A 17,976-nucleotide genomic window follows, 5' to 3' on the forward strand; every position below is an offset into this window, starting at 1 on the left:
ATATATATACTTTTTGTTCTGCCAAACTCTTCTATTAATCCAGTGAACAAATATTTATTAATATTTATTTTGTTGCCATTCACTGTGCTAGACACAGGAAACACTATAGCCATGCTCCTTCTTTCACAGGAAGGAACAGACAGTAAACAAGAATCAGGTACATTATGATCAGTTCTATTAAGATGACAAACTTGGTGGGCTGGGTGAGGCAGGAGGAATGAATGGATCAGGAAAGCCCTTTCTAAGCAGGTGATAGTTGAACTAAGACCTGGAATGTGAGAAAAAGTCAGATTTTTCATTTTCATTTTATTTTTTGCATCTTAAGGACATTCATTTCTGATCAAAGTAAACACCAATCTTTAATACCCCACATAAAAAAATAACTTTTTGGGGATCCTTTAATTATTTTCCAGAGTAAAACTGTCATGAGATCAAATAGTGAGAAAATTACTATAGTTTAATCCTAGCTTTGATTGGTCCCTTTCTTGCTCTGACCTCATTAGTCACCATTGTAATGAAATTACAAACCATTCCTAGATAAGGTCCAGGAAGGGCAATGGTTTTTGCCCTTAAGAGCTCAAGAAGCTGATTTGTGATAATCTGTTAGATTTGGATAAATTCACTTGTTTTCTATTCTTTTTGTTTGCTTGTTTCTTTCTTTCTTTTTTTTTTTGTGGTTGTTTTGGGGCTTTTTTTACCTTTTCAATTAATTTTTTTCTTCTTTATTTCTTGTTTGTACTTTTTAAAATTTTTATGTTTTTTAAATTTTTTTATTAACATTTTTTCTTTGTTTTTATTTTGAAGTCATCATGTCTAATGACTTTGCAGCCATCTCTGCCAACAAGTGCCATATTGGCAATTACATACTACTGAACACTATTGGCAAAGGATCCTTTGCCAAGATGAGGTTGGCCCAGCACATTTTACTAGTATGGAAGTGGCTGTGAAAACCACAAGTCAGCAAAACTTCTCTAAAGTTTTTGAAAAAGTTCATTGTCTTAAGTTCTTAAATCACCCTAACATGATCAAGTTATCTAAGGTGATTGCCACCTGGGATCAATATTTTCTCTTCATGGAATATGTAAGCAGAGGTCGCTTATTTTACTTTCTCAAGAACTACGACAGGACCGAGGAGGAAGCTGGAGCCATGTTCCAGCAACTGATTCCCAGTCCCCCATCCAGCCTGGATCCAAGGATGATCATTCCCTCAGCTACCTGGGAGCAAGGATGACCATTCCACCAGCCAGAATGAAGGAAGGATAACCATTTCCCCACCCAGCCAGAAGCAAGGACCACCACTTCCCTACCTAGCCTGGAGTCCAGGACTACTACCTCCAGTTCTGCCCTCCAGTGAGGCCCGGGGTCCTCCTCCACCACCCACAGAAGCAGCAGCACCAGCAGCAGTGGCGAAACCCCAGAGGGAACCATTAATGAAAACTGTGTTTGAGCTGGGAAGCTGGTGGCCAGGAGGATCTTCAGGTTTTTCTTAAAATTTGTATGCTGTAGGCTATCCACTAACAAGCAGCATCTCAAAAGGACAGGAGTCAAGCCAATATAATTTTCTATTCCATTGTCTCTTAATGTATATCTTAAATATTTTATTGTTTATGTTATTACAGTTGTCAAGCCAGTATAATTTTTAAAATTGTGGGCAGCCAAGGCAGGCCCAGAGTCAAAGACATTGGGGAGATCAAGTCATATTCCCTGCATTTTAACCTGAAGGTGTTGAACCCCAGGGAGGCTAGCCACGTGTATCAAGAGATGAGCCAGGGGCTGGACACAAACAAACAGCTGCAGGTGAGAGCAGGGACAGAAATACATGCTGTGTGTGCAGGTGAGAAGACTTGGTCCAGCGAATGATGGAGAAGCGCAAACTGCCACAGCATTCTCTGTATGGGATTCACATGAGGAAAGTGTCTGGCATCTCTGTGGCTTTCAGAAGCATCTTAATCTAAAATATCTGCTGAGCTTGGAGGACAGCGTCAGAAGACAGGTTGCCCTCACTGTGGGTCCACCCATCAGCCCCCACCTGAATGAAACTTCAGAGACTGGACTCTTTTTCCTGGGACCCTTCTCCTCTTTCCTGCTCTCCTTTGCTCCCTGGGGTTCTTAGTAAATTATTGATTCTCACAAACTTTGTAATAAACTTGATGCTCAAAAAAAAAAAAATATATATATATATATATATACATATATATATATATATATATACTAGTACTGGTAATGCCCTGGCTGGTTTGGCTCAGTGGATTGAGCGTCGGCCTGCGAGCTAAGTGTCGCTGGTTCGATCTTCCAGTCAGGGCACATCAGAGAAGGAAAACTCTGATTCCAAAGAACCTCCGCTGCCTTGCGGCATACCTCTTCAGGGGAAAGGCTAAGGGAGTAAACCCCGACAGAAAATCCGGAGCCGGAGTCCCTAAGGCGGTTTGACGTTGTAGTCAACACCGGCAACTCCTGCGGCGCACCTGAAGCCAAGCTGTATTGACTCCGTCTTTCCCTTGGATCCTTCAGCTGCGAAGAGAGGGGGGGTCTGCTGCATGGGCAACAGCAGACCCTCCATATCACCCTGCCCAGGCTCTGTAGCTTCAGCTTCACTGGAGAGGACACTCCAGCGTCATCGCAAGATGTCGATTCAACACAGGAGGAGACAGATACCGTGTCACTCCCGAGTCGGACTGCACAGCCATTCTCGGCGGTGCAGATAGACTCTTAAGAAGCTACACCATCGTCTCTCGAGACGGATGGCTGCCGACGACGACTGGTAATGTTACAGTGAAATTAATATTTACATACTGCTAACAAAAGATTATATTGGTTGAAGCTTTTGGGAAAATTATTACAAATATGTAATAATATTTATGTTTAAAATTATAACAAATAACACATATTTATAATAGCCTATAAGCTACTCATAACATTTGACCAAGTAAGATTGGTCAAAATTGACAAACTGCCAGCTAAACTCACTAAGGAAAAAAGAGAAAAGACTTAAACAAAATCAAAAATGAAAGAGAAGAAGGTCCTACAGATATTACAGAAATAAAAAGGACTATAAAAGAATGCTATGAAAGACTATATGCCACCAAATTCAATAATCTAGAGAAAATGGATAAGTTCCTAGAAATACAAAACCCCAAAATCTCTTAATGCAGGTTTTTAGTCAATCATTTGCCACCAAACCAGATATATTTATTGTAATTATTTATATGTTGTGCTGTAGAAATACAAATGTATTCCAGAGAGAATGACGTCTCAGACACTAGTGAGAGCATTATCAATATATCATATAAGCTCTATGTTACCTTTTAAAAATAGAAAAAAGTTTCTGAATTCTGAAACATATCTGGCCCAAGAATTTTAAATAAAGATTGTCAACCTGTAATTCTTTATCAGATAATCTATCTTAAGAAATTCTAAAATAGAAAGAAAATTGTCTTAATTGCAGAGATATTTATATTATTTAATAATTGATAGTAGAAAATATCCATAAGAGTTATAAATAGTTTTTGCAACTGGTAAAATGTACATCTTGTGGAATCTTTAACAGGCACTTAATGTGTGTTTATAAGAGTAATAATATGATCCATCAGTGAGAAAAAGATCAGCTACATTTTTAAAAATGACTTAAGCATGATTTAAAAAATTCTCATATATACAAGTTGAAAAATAGGCCATTTACACCTCATATTGTGGCCCCACTATCATCTGTTTTTTTTTATTCTTCTTTCTGCTCCATTATTTTTAATGGGCTGCTTCATGTCCAAGATAGCTCCTAAACTCCCACCCCTACTTTCATATTCCAATGAGCAGGAATTGAAAGGAAGATGTGTTGCCTCTACCTATTTTTAAGAGATTTCCTGGAAATTCCATGTAACAGAAATAGCACATCCCTCTTACACAGTTACTTAAGCATACTTAACTACAAGACAACTGGGAAAGCCTATGTCTAGCTTTAAAAATTTTTTATCGAAAGGAAGGGGAGGTGAATATAGTTTAGGTGTTAGAAGTAAAGCTATGGCAGAGGAATAACAGCTTTGCACACATGGAAAATATTTACACTGTTATTAAACAGGACAAAGCAGGCTAAAAGTAATTTAATTATTAAGATATCAAATAGATACTTCTTGGAAAAATGACTGAAAATAAATGCCAGAAAATTCTATTAATATTCCCTATAAATGGCATCAGAATAAGTCATTTATGGCTTCATTATAGTTTCTCTGAATTTCTCAAATTGCTTTTTTGTGTTTTTAGTACTTTTTATAATGATAAAAAATTAACTCCCCACCCTATTCCTCCAGGATGTTATCAGACTGGATTGTCAGTTCAAGAGAAATGAATTTTAAAAAGCAGGCAAACATTAAGTTGGCTTATTCAAAATATTCAAAGAATGGAAGTTACTTAAAAATAATTGTTAGATTTAATAAGAGAGTCAGAGCAGAGGGTGGTATGGGCTTGAACATTGTTTCCAACATGTTAAATATAATCATGACAAACACAAACATAATATCATGTAACATGTAGAATATATCTAATTGGAGAGTCAGATGAGAGGTAAGTTTTTGATATGTAGCTCTGAGGTCATCCACTTGAGTGGACACCCCAAATCCCTTTCACTTCATGAATAACACATTCATTCCTCCAGATTCTGAAAGTACTGACAACTTGGAGAATGCAGAGAGGTACATCCCCTGCCCCCTACACACGCACACACACACACACTCCCTTCCCACCTTCTCTTGGCTGAAGGGATCTGCTATGTGCAAGCTCATGCTTTCTTCTCTGGGGCATCTCATATTGGTTAATGAATAAGGTGAAGAGTTGTTGCTTTGGTGTGTGTGTAAGGTGGGAGGATAAAGATAGTAGTAAAGGTCAGGCTCCTCCTTCCCAGCTGAGAGGCATTTTTAAACACCTATCATAACTTCTAAGTTCCATATAAAATGTTGGAGGTTTTGTTCAAATCTTTGCAGTCCAGCTTCTAACCTTGTCCAAACTTTCTTTTTTGCTCTTCCCTCATAGAAGCACCTTTCCAATTAAATGCTCAAAAATATATTTCAATCTCAAAATCTATTTCCCAGGGAATCCATTATAGAATGCCCAAATAGCCATAAAAGTACTGAGAGAAAAAAATAGAAAAATAAAGGAGAGTTTGGAGTAAGGCAGAAAGAAATCAGAAAAAGTACAACAAGGGCCTGGTAGATGCCATGTCTGCAAACACAGGAAAAACTCTTCAAGACTGTTTACCAACAAATGTAAATGAACTAGAAGTTAGTGCCTAAACAGTTGTGGACAATGTAGTAATAAAATGTCAGATATCTAGAGAAGAAAGCAGGAAGTTTTAAACTTGTTTGTTTTTTAGGAAATAGGAGCTCTAAGAATACTTAAAAACTTTAGGAAAAGAGCCTTTAAATACAGAGAGTGTGAAACGGTGAATATGAGAAAGCATAAGTAGCAAAAATGGGTGTCCCAGAGGTGGTTATTAGAAATGGATTTCAGAATACAGGAGAAATAATAGATTTTAGCAAAAGTGAAGACTTATGACTTCTGCTTAGGGAAGTAGAGAGCTGGAAAAATCATTAGTCGCATCTTTACTCCAGGAAAAAAAGGCTGCCTAAGATGCCATTTCATGACTTTTTAAAGAAATTTGCAGAAAGAAGAAATTGCAGGACAAACAAGTAACTCAAAATCTTGGGAGAGGCAAGCACCTGCAGGGAGAGATTAGGTGACAGCACTTGCTTGTTTGAAAGAGATAACTGCTGTACAAAAATAAAAGAAGTTAACATATTGAAAGAAGCTGAGTGCAGGCTGATGGAAGACAGTGAAACCCTTTGCTTTTCTCCTGGGGCAAGTCACACCCTTTCTGTCAAACACCATACCAAGTGCTTCAAAGAAGCCTGTAAATAACTCTGAGAAATATTGCTTCAGAGTACAGGCCTAGTGGAGGGGAACAGCTGCCAGTGACATGGGCATGAAATTCTGCCCAGACCTTTATCGTTTATATGGGGCAAAATCCTTAATCCGTAGTGGGAATGGTACACACACACATGCACACACACACACACATACACAATCTTACCCTTATGATACTGATGATAATTCATTGCAGCTAGCGGGGAAACAAAAGTGAAAAGCAAAACAAAAAAACTTCACCACTGGTGGAGGGGTTGAGTATATGCTGGGCCCCAAACTAGAGTTGGAGGAAGAGCAAGGGAACTTATGAAGTCCTTGTACTTGAAACTCAAGAGTGCAGTGCTCATCTAAGGCTTGAGGTTCAATCAGAACTACAGAATACAATTCCCTGTTACCTCCCAGGAGACAAAAACATCATTGAGTAAAAAGAATAGATGAATATTTTTGAAACAGCTACAAGAAACATGATATCTGAGATGTAACTAAGGAAGATCTAACACTGTGGCTGGAACAGACAGTGAGAAAATCATCTGGCGAATAACTTTTACACTAAACCTAATTTGTACTGTGAGTAGCCATAGCAACAGTAAAAATTTCAAACAAGTAACAGGTCCTGAATAGATTAATAGAAACCTCCATACAAAAAAAATAAAAAAAAAAAGGAAAGGTTTGTCTATGTCTAGTCACAAAAACTGTTTATCCTAGTCTCCATAGTCTTCCATGATATGTATATCTTTTTCTAAAAAAAAGACAAATCAATTACTAGAAAAATTAACAGACACCTAAGATAAAGCAATGAATAGAAACATACTCAGGCATTACACAAAGCAGGGAAAAAGTTGACTAAAATTTTTTAATACTGGAAATGTAATTGCTAAATTGGTTACCACTTTAAAATCTCTACTGAAAAAGATGTATAATATGCAAAAACAAATAAGTAATTTTAGCAGGCAAATGTAAAATATAAGAAAATCAAACAGAAATGCTGGCGATGTAAAACACAGTAGGAAAAACTAAAAATGCCTTTTTTATTCTTACATGTAAATAAGATGGCTGAAGAATGAGTCAGTAAAAATAGATAGGTCAATAAGAATTACCCAAACTGAAACAATAAGAATTAAAAAAACTAAAAACACCAAAACAGAATAGAACACACAAGATCTGTGACAGATGAGTTAGTTATTAGAGTCCCAAGAGACAAGCAACAGATAACAGAAAATGTGGAAGAAGATAAAATACTGGCTTGATAATTTTTCAAAAATAATGGCACCAAACAAGTCAAAGATCTAAGATATTCAGAGCACACCAAAGAGAAATACAAATGCACACACACACACACACACACACACACACACACACCTAGATATATCATATTTAAACTATTAAAAATAAAAGACAGCTACTTCCGGCCAAGATGGAGGCCTAGACAGACACACTGGGTCTCCCTCCACAACTAAGAAGGAATACAACTACTCAAAACTGGAGACAACCAGAAGTTCCAGAAAATCTAACTGCGAGGAAGTCTAGCAAATAAAGATATAAAGAGGAAATACTCATCCAAACAGATAGGAGGGGTGGAGCTGGGGTGGAGAGGATTCTGTGTGGAGGTGACAGTGGCAGCAGCAGAATCAAGGACAGCAGCTATGGCGGGCTGGAAGAAAGTGCAGTAACACATTTTAAAAAGCAGGGAGGGACACCTGGGGAGTACTCCCAGCACCAGACCAGACCATGTAGCTCATGGTTCCAGCACCAGGGAAAATAAGGCCTCATGCTTCTGACTGTGAAAACCAGTGGGAGTTTGGGCAGAGAAAGAAAATCCTAGTCTCTAAGGAGAGTCCACTTGTTTAAAGGGCCCCCACAGTCCTAGAACATTCACAGACCCACCCACTCTGGGAACCACAACCAGGGCAACAGCTAGAGGGACACCAGGCCCATACTGGAAGCAGAAGTGACAGAAAAATGAACAAGCACTGAGCAAGCTGCATTGTTCCCTTTCAGACCCCTGCCCAACATACAGCACCACAACATGGTGAAATGGGTTGCTCCACACTGATAAAAAACTAAGGCTCTGCCCCTTACAACATAACAGGTGTGACAGCTCTACCTAAAACACAGAAGCAAACACAAGAGGCAGTCAAGTTGAGGAGACAGAGAAGTATGACCCAAAAGGGGGAACAGATCAAGGTTCCAATGAGAGAACTAAGCAACAAGGAGATAGCCAAGCTAACAGATGAAGAATTCAAAACACTGGTGATAAAGATGCTCATAGACTTGACAGATATGTTTGAGTACAGCAAATACAGAAGGGAAGAAGTGAAAGCTATGCTGAGTGACATAAAGGAAAATTCACATGAAACCAATGGTGAGGAGAATGAAACCAGGATTCAAATCAATGATTTGGAACATAAGGAAGAAATAAACAGTCAACCAGTACAGAATGAAGAAAAAAGAATTGAAAAAAATGAGGATAGGCTTAAGAACCTCTGGGACAACTTTAAACATGCCAATATCTGAATTATAGGGGTGCCAGAAGGAGAAGAGGAAGAGCAAGAAATTGAAAACTTATTTGAAAAAAATAATGAAGAAAAACATCCCTAATTTGGCAAAGGAAATAGACATACAAATCAAGGGAGTACAGAGAGTCCCAAACAAGCTAGAGACAAAAAGGACCACACCAAAACACATCATAATTAAAATGCCAAGCTTAAAGATAAAGAGATACAGTAATCTTAAAAACAGCAAGAGAATTACCTATAAAGGGGTTCCTATAAGATATCAGCTGATTTCTCAAAAGAAGCTTTGCAAGCAAGAAGGAACTGGCAAGAAGTATTCAATGTGATGAATAGCAAGGACCTACAACCAAGATTTCTCTATCCAGCAAAGCCATCATTTAGAATGGAAGGGCAGATGAAGTGCTTCCCAGACAAGATAAAGCTAAAGGAGTTCATCATCACCAAGCCATTATTATATAAGATGTTGAGAAAAAAATATTTAAGAAAATGAGGATCGAAACTATGAACATTAAAATGACAACAAACTCACAACTATCAACAGAACCTAAAAAAATAAAAACAAAAACAAACAAAGCAGACAACCAGAATAAGAAAAGAATCATAGGTATGGGGATCATTTGGAGGGTTATCAGCTAGGAAGAGGAAGGGGGAGAAGTGGGAAAATGGTGCAGGTATTAAGAAGCATAATCGGTAGGTACAAAACAGACAGAGGGAAGTTAAGAATAATATATGAAAAGGTGAAACCAAAGAACTTCTATGCATGACCCATGGGGGGTGGGATTACTGGAGGGAAGGGGTGTACTGGGCAGAGGGGAGCAAATGGAAAAGAAATTGGGACAGCTACAACAGTATAAGCAATAAAATATACTTTAAAACATAAATAAATAACAAAGATAAAAATTCTTAATTTATCCAGAGAAAAAGATACATTACAAGCAGTGGAAGAAAACTAACAATAGAAATGATTTCTTGTCAGAAATAAAACATACCAGAAGACAAAATATTGAGAGTAAAATATCTGTCAACCCAAAATTCTATACCTAGTAAAAAGTATTTCTCAAAATTAAGAAGAAATAAATAATTTCTCAAATAAAAAGAGAACTCACCTCTAACAGACATACACCTCAACAACTGTAAAAGGAAGTTCTTTAGGCAAGATATGGATGCCAGATAGAAACCTAATCAACTCAAGGAAATGTAGTGAATTAGGAATGTAAGAAATGAAAGTAAAAGAGAAGTAATTATTGCCTATTTTAATTGATCTTAAAAAAAAGTGCCTGTCTACAGCAAAAATGGTAGCCATGTGTTCTGTATTTATAGCATATGTAAAAGTAGAAATGTATGACAATAGTACAAAGAATGGCAGGGTAGATTGGGGATATATTTTGCAATGTCCTTATATAGCATGTGAAGAAATCGAATAGGATCTGGAAACAGCTCAAGTGCCCATCAGTAGATGAGTGAATAAAAAAGCTGTGATACATTTACACAATGGAATATTATGCTCCCATTAAAAAAAAGGAAATCTTACCTTTTGTGACAGCATGAATGGACCTGGAGATTATTATACTAAGTGAATAAGCTCATCAGAGAAAGACAAATACCATATGCTTTCACTCATATGTGTAATCTAAGGAACAAATTAAACTGACAAACAAAATAGAAATAGAGCCATGGATACATGGAGCAGACTAATATCTGTCAGAGGGGAGGGGGAGGGGGACTAGATGAACAAAGAACATGTATGCATAACTGGTAGACACAGATAACAGTGTGGTGATAACCAGAGGGATGGGGACATGCGGGCTGGGAAGAGGTTGGCAAAGGGGGTAAGGGGGAATGGGGACATCTGTAATAGTGTCAACAATGAAAATAAACTAAAAATATAATAATATTTAAAGTAGACTATGATTAATTAAAGTTGTATATTGCAAACCCAAGTCTATACAAAACATCTTGAAAATAGAAAGTTGAATGAACATAAATCTGAATGATACAAAAGTAATCAATTAAATCCGGAGAAGACCGACCAAGAAAAAGGAACAAAGCAGATTGGACAAATGAAATGCAGCTATCGAAGTAATATATTTAGTCCAAATATATCAATAATCACTTAAATCTGAACAATCCATATGTAGATGATAGATAGATAGATGATATAGAACAGATACTCACACAGACACACACATTACTGAGATTATACAGCTGTGAGTGTACATATATGAATTAGTATACATGCAGGTATTCCCAGTCTCTCTGAGCTGAGAGGGAACTGGGAGCAATAATATCCCAGTAATAACAAGCACATTTAGCACCCAGATCTTGGTTTCCAAATACTATTTTATAATATAAAGAAACTTTATGAAGTACTTGAATCCAAGCTTGGGTCAGGGAAAACACCAGATGAACTTGGGAATCCTTGTGGTGTTAGAATATAAGGACATGCACAGAAAAGGACAGGTGCATACAAAAAAAGCAAAAGAGTTATCATGAAAGTCCTCTCATTAGCTAAACCTGGAATAATTACAAAAATGAAATAACAATAGTTTTGGATTGTAATTCATAAGACTATAGTGATATGAATTTTAATAAATAGATACATTTTAAAAATTGGCAATTCATCCTTAAAGGATTCTAAGTGTTAAATTTGAAATTTATGAGATCAATAAGAAATCACCATTAGAAAATCACCATATTATTTATTACAGGCAAGATCTATTGACAAATGCTAAAATTAGTGAGTAAAAATTTAAAGAGAAGGAGGATATTTGCACAGTCTCAGAGTATCTCCCCTAAGATGACAATTAATTACAAAGGGAAAACTAATAGTTTTACAGCGGAGAAACTCAACAAACATCATCTAACTAACTAACCAAAGTTGTTAAGAAATAATGCCAGTAGTAAGAAATACTACCATAATGAATCCCTAACACAACACACTGAGAATGGTATAGCATTTCTGTGGTACCCATGTCAAGAACGCATAACCTCCATCCAATTGTGAGAAGACATCAGATAAACCTACGCTGAGGGACATTCTACAAAATAATCAGCCAGTACTCTTTTAAAAGCATGAAAAACAAGAAAAGATGAGGAAATTTCAGACTGGAGGAGACTAAGAAGACATGACAGCTAAAGGCAATGTCAGATTCTGGATCAGATTCTGAAGCAGAAAAAGGACATGGTACAAAGACTGGTGAAATCTGGAAAAGGTCTGTAACTAGTTAGCAATATTCTACCGATGTTATTTTTTTGTTAAAATGATTTTATCACAGTTAACATTGGGGGAAGCTGGGTATACACCAATCCTATGTTAAATCTTTGTTTTTTTTTTTTCAATAAGAAAAGTTTAAAGAACTTACTAAAAAAAGTAATGAAAACTTCTGTAAGACTTTAAAGTTTACAAAAAATAACATTTAACAAAGCAGCTTAAATTAAGAATTTTTAAGTTTCTCAGAGACTCTGACCTGCAGGAGATTGTGAACTAACAAGTTAAACTATCTGTAACACAATTCTTCCCACCAATATTAACTTTCGATCTCTATTGAAGACCACATAGAGTCAAGAACAGTCCAAGACCCCATGAAATCTCATAATAGGCATGACCCTAACCTATAACAATATATTCAACTTCACAAACACCATCCTATCCAGACAGATAGGAGGGGTGGAGCTGGGGTAGAGAGGATTCTGTGTGGAGGTGGCAGTGGCAGCAGCAGCATCAAGGACCTCCCCAAAATCATATCTCATTATTCTCTGCTTCCCATTTCACAATTCTGACTTGCTTTTATTGCTATCTTACACACACTTTTTCATCTGACAGTTTATGCTTCACTTCCCACTCCAATTTAGCTTCTCACTCTACTTCTTTTCCTCTGTCACACAATAAGGAGAACTTGAACCAACAACAATTTCTAGTGATAGAACCAAGATTCTATCACTACAAATTAAAGCTGCTACCATATGATATGGTGATTTGAAAAGATTAGATCAATTGAGATAAACTTTAAGCAATAAGTAGAACTTAGAAGATATTTCAGACTACGAGAACAAGAGCAAAAGTAAAAACAATAAAAGAAAATTTATAGATAATAAGATTTTGAAATAGCCACCAAGAATGAAGAGAAGGATCACAGTGTAAAATATCAAGAGGAATATTGGTCTCCTCTGCCTGCGCCACCATCGATGCGCTCTGTCCGCCTTGCTGCCTTCCTGCCTGAGTGCCACCTGGCCGGCCGCCATGGCGAACGGGATCGACACGAAGCTGTAGGACATTCTGGGCGTCTGGCCCAGCGCCAGCAAGACCAAGCTGAAGAAGGCATACAGAAAGTCAGCCAAGAACCCTGGCTTCTGTGGCTGAGTGGATTGAGCCTCAGCCTGCGAGGCAAGTGTCACTGGTTCAATTCCCAGTTAGGGCAAATGAATAGGTTGCAGGTCAGATCCCCATTTGGGGGCGCGAGTGAGAGGCAACAACACAGTGATGTATCTCTCCCTCTCTTTCTCCTTTCCCCTCTCTCTAAAAATAAATTAATTAAATAAACAAACAAGTAAATAAAGTTAACCAAGGAATGCCATCCTGAAAAGAATCCAAATGCTGGTGACAAATTCAAAGAAATCAGTTTTGCCTATGAAGTGCTATCAAACCCCGAGAAACGTGAGTTATATGACCCATACAGAGAACAAGGACCTCAGAAGGGGGTGGCAGCGGAGGCATGGATGACATTTTCTCACACATTTTTGGTGGGGGCTTGTTCAGCTTCATGGGCAATCAGAACAGAAGTCAGAACGGCAGGAGGAAAGGAGAAGACATGATGCATCCCCCTCAAAATATCTTTAGGAGATCTGTATAACGGCAAGATAACCAAACTACTACTTAGCAAGAATGTACTCTGTAGTGCGTGCAACGGCCAAGGCAGGAAGTCGGGGGCCATGCAGAAGTGCAGCGCCTGCCGGGGCTGAAGTGTCAGAATCATGATCTGACAGCTGGTCCCGGGGGTGGTGCAGCAGATGCAGTCTGTGTGCTCCAACTGCAACGGAGAAGGGGAGGTGATCAATGAGAAGGACCGCTGTAAAAAATGTGAAGGGAAGAAGGTGATCAAAGAGGTCAAGATTCTCAGAGTCCATGTAAACAAAGGCGTGAAACACGAACAGAGAATTACATTCACTGGGGAAGCTGACCAGGCTCCGGGCGTGGAACCGGGAGACATTGTTCTTCTGCTACAAGAGAAGGAGCACGAGGTATTCCAGAGAGACGAGAATGACTTGCAAATGACATATAAGATAGGGTTCGTCGAGGTGCTCTGTGGGTTTCAGTTCACGTTTAAGCACCTCAACGGGTGTCAGAACCTGGTGAAATACTCGCCTGGCAAGGTCATCGAGCCAGGGTGTGTCCACGTGGTCTGAGCCGAAGGCATGGCATGCCGCAGTACCGCAACGCCTTTGAGGAGGGCGACCTTTACATCAAGTTCCACGTGCAGTTTCCCGAAAACAACTGGATCAACCCGACAAGCTTTCTGAACTAGAAGATCTCCTACCATGGAGGCCAGAAGTCCCAAACATCATTGGAGACACGGAGGAGGTGGAGCTCCAGGACCTGGACAGCACGCGGGGCTCCGGCATCGGGCAGAGGCACAAGGCCCACAACGACAGCTCGGACGAGGAGGGCAGCTGACACCACAGGCCCGGCATGCAGTGTGCCCACCAGTGAGCGCGGCACGGGCTCCCCTCCTCTGCCGCCTGGCCGCTGGTCAGCCCTCCAGGTGGAGGGCCGGGCCAGTCCCGATGAGCTGATGGACATTTCCTGGTCTCTGTAACTTTTACAATTGGTAGCGTGTCTACAGAGGGTGTAATTGAAACTAACACAAAGCTCTCCATCTTCCTTTCGGCTCTTCTGTAGCAGGACGGAGGAGACGAGACTTCGCACATGGGTTCACGGTCCGTCCTGGCGTCTGCTTGGTTTTCATCAGTTCTGTGTAGATTTTTTGTTCCATATTTTAAATTCAGCCCTACATTGTAAAGTTTGTGTATAATTTGTCCTGAAGCTTTGTCTTTGGCTGCACCTGCATAATAAGCTGCTACAGATTAGAATAAAGAGTTTCATAGCCTGGATCTCTTGTCTGGGAGCATGGAAGTGGGCTCCGCACCAGGTGGGTTTGGTGCTGACTGGGGACAATGAGAGGTGGCATTTGCTGTGGTTGTCACGTTTGGGATTGGTTTTGTTTTTTCTTTTTTTTATCATCTTCTGAAAAGTTTTCAAAACTCTATAATAAAAAGCAGTTGGTGTAAAAAAAAGAGGAATATTAACAATAGCTGTAAATAATTTTTTTTAAAAAAAGAACAATATATGAAAGGGTGAAGCGGGAGAGCTTGTATGTACAACCCGTAGGCATGGACTTGGGGGGGCGGATTGCTGGAGGAGGGGGATGTTGGGTGGAGGCGAGCAAAGGGGAAAAAATTGGAACTATTGTAACAATATAATCAATAAAATATACTTTAAAAAACAATAGCTGTAATTCAAAAGGCAGATTGTGAAAGGATTTGAATTTCAGGACAAGAAAGTAGAATTTTTTTATTGAAGATTTATTTATTTGATAGTCTATTCATTTGTAATCATAGTTTTCAATATTCAGGAGTCTTAAATACGCTTTCCTTTGGGTCCCAGATTTTTTATCTGTTAAATGGCAATAACACTAGGCAAGTTCAGTTTATTGCGCATGCAATAAACATGTATAAATTACTTAATGATCAATAAATTACAATATTATTGTTATTTTACAATTTCTCTAACATTTTAATACACTAATACAAATATACCCATTAGTCTTCTTTCCATTCTTTATTTCATTCCTATGTCTATATTTTACTTTTTTTTTTTTTTTGTTTGTGACAGCATAGGAACAGAAAATAAAATTTATGAGACTAGAAAGACATTTTATTCACAACTCCACTGTGTAGCAAAGATACAATCATTTGGAACAAATGATTGAAAACTAATGAAAAGCTGTGTGAAAATATACAGTATAAGTTAAATTCAGGTTTAAGTCTTTTACCTGAACATGCCATTAAAGAAGATGGTACACTGATGACAATGGACAGTTTAGAATTGTCAAATCAAAGTTTGCAGGGAAGACTCCTGTACTATCATTTGTTAGATAGGAAGATAAATATGTATTAAAAATTCTGAAAGATAACTGAGCATAAGGTGAGAGAAAAATTGAGTTGATGTTAAAATAATACACCTTAACTTCATTATGAATATTTTTAAGTGACACTCAATAACTTTATACTCAGTGCCTTCCTGGCAATTTTGTCATACTTATTCTAGTCAAGTATAATCAGAACTTATTGAATACCTACCATTTATCAAAAACTGCTTAGATCTGTAGACTAGAAAGAATAATAAGAAATTGTCTCTTGCATTTATAACACTTAACTTGATATAAGTTTTGAGCACAGAAAAGGTGGTTGTGTCATAGCTAAATTAGAATCTATAAATAGGCAGTTTTGTCTTATTTGGAACTATAAATTCTAATAGGATATTAAAATTTGTTTGTAAAGAGATACCAAGCTTCAGAACAATTATTATGGTAAAGTTTGAAGTTAAGGCAAATTTTCGAAAGCAGTTACACATCAATCAAGGAAAAAAGGTAATAATAACAATAAATGAAGATATCTCTATGACTCAATTTAAAGTGAATTGCTGCTGTGGTCTTGGAAAATTTTATAATCATTAATTAAGTGAATTCCTTCTTTAAATCACTAGCACACTAAACATATTCAAAGTATAAATAGGAAAATACACTGTAAAATTGTTGTTTTAAAAGTTAGGCTAACAAATCTTTTTATTTACTATGTTTGAATGTCAAAATGTGTGTTTATTACCCTAGTAGTGACTAAGAATAGACTTACTTTCAAGTAAATTGTTTTCAATGAACAGAAAATTCAAGCCTTAACAATAGTGATGAATCTTTATTTCCTCATTTATACACTAACAGGAAAAAACAGTTGTCTCACAAAAAATTACTAAGTTAACAAATAGTGCTAAAAATTTCAGATAAAAATAAAACACACATGATAGATTAAGCAAAAAGATAACTACATCTGTTGATTATCACTAATTTCATTTAAAGAAAATAAAATTCTTCCAATGAGAAAAATCAGTGTTCACAGTCTTTAATCAAGAGACAAATAATCAATTTATTTTTTCCTTTATGATGCATTAAATGGGGAGATTTCTAGATTGAGACCCATTTATATATTAACTCTTTAAATTCCCAAGCAATTTAATTAATATTTGTTAATACACCTTAAAAATTACTCTTGCACAAAACACTGCACTTAAGCATTTCATTGGAATGAGTTTGTAAGAATAGGAAACTGCAGGGCCATATCTGAGTAAATAATACTACCAATGGGTTGAAATTTAGCAAAAGAGAACAGAGTCTATTATGCATGCAGAACAATGTTCTCACATTTGACTCCCTGCTAGCATCTTCTTCTGTTTATCCTGTCCTTACAAGCCTGTAATCATCAAGTTTTAGGCAGCCAGTTTTTTAATGTGAAATTTGAAATGGGTTGAAAATATTATTTCCAAAAGCAGATAATACAGGATTGTGCCCTGCAGTGCTGTATGATACAATTCAGAGAGAGTTGTATTGCCACTTAAGTAGTGGACATATGGAATGAGATAAAAACAGGCCAGCAGGTGTGTGGGATAGCTGCCAAGGACTTACAGAAAAGTGTTTCATTGTCACCTTCACTTCATGGAGATAAAAGTTTAACAAGGAGCAAGTGATTCATTCTGGTGATGATTATAGAAGTAAGATGAGCTTCTGAAAGGAAGCTAAAAAAAGAGTAAGCTAGAAGATTCAAGTGACTCATTACTAAATTAGAGACTTTTATTCCTTCTAAATTCCATCAGTGATGACACCATCATGAGAAATGTGTTTGTACAAGAAGTCATAGGGGGCTCAATACAGAACACTAGACACTCAAATACCCATTGCATTGACTTAGACACATCTACTCATGGCCTTCAACAGGGATGTACCAGCCCTGGTCACTTTTAAGGACACTTGGATGTCAGCACACAGCTATGAAGATGGTGAAGGCTCACATGCTGTCCACAGCAACAATGCCTTTTCAGCAGCAATTTTGTTTAATTGTTTTAAAACAATTATTTGCATATGAATGTCAGTATTTATATTCAGTCTCTTTATTTGATTTCTCTTGAACAGACTATTCAATCCTTTGAATCTTTTAAATAATAATCTAAAGGATTATTTTTTACTATTTGAAGAGAGGTTGTGGATATTAACTCTGAATATGAAAGACAATTAAAATGTTAAATATGTATATAGCATTCAAAAGTAGAAAAACTAAACCTCCATCTCTGGATAAATGATGGAGTGAAGATGGACCACAGAGCTTCCTTTCCCCAACACCAAAATGAAAAAGCAAGAAACAAGAGTTTTAATAACAAAGAAATGATTTATTAATAACTAAACAGGAATGGTGAACTTTATACATGAACTGTGATATATTTTAGCCTTAT

General features: G+C 37.4%; 1 pseudogene; it reads left to right on the forward strand.

The window, feature by feature from the left end:
• The first annotated feature begins 12,663 nt into the window (after positions 1-12,663).
• Positions 12,664-14,130, forward strand: LOC150007235 (dnaJ homolog subfamily A member 2-like; annotated as a pseudogene).
• The last annotated feature ends 3,846 nt before the right edge of the window (positions 14,131-17,976 follow it).

The sequence above is a fragment of the Furipterus horrens genome, unplaced genomic scaffold (assembly GCF_987537825.1).
Source record: "Furipterus horrens unplaced genomic scaffold, mFurHor1.1.pri manual_scaffold_6, whole genome shotgun sequence".
NCBI lineage: Eukaryota > Metazoa > Chordata > Mammalia > Chiroptera > Furipteridae > Furipterus > Furipterus horrens.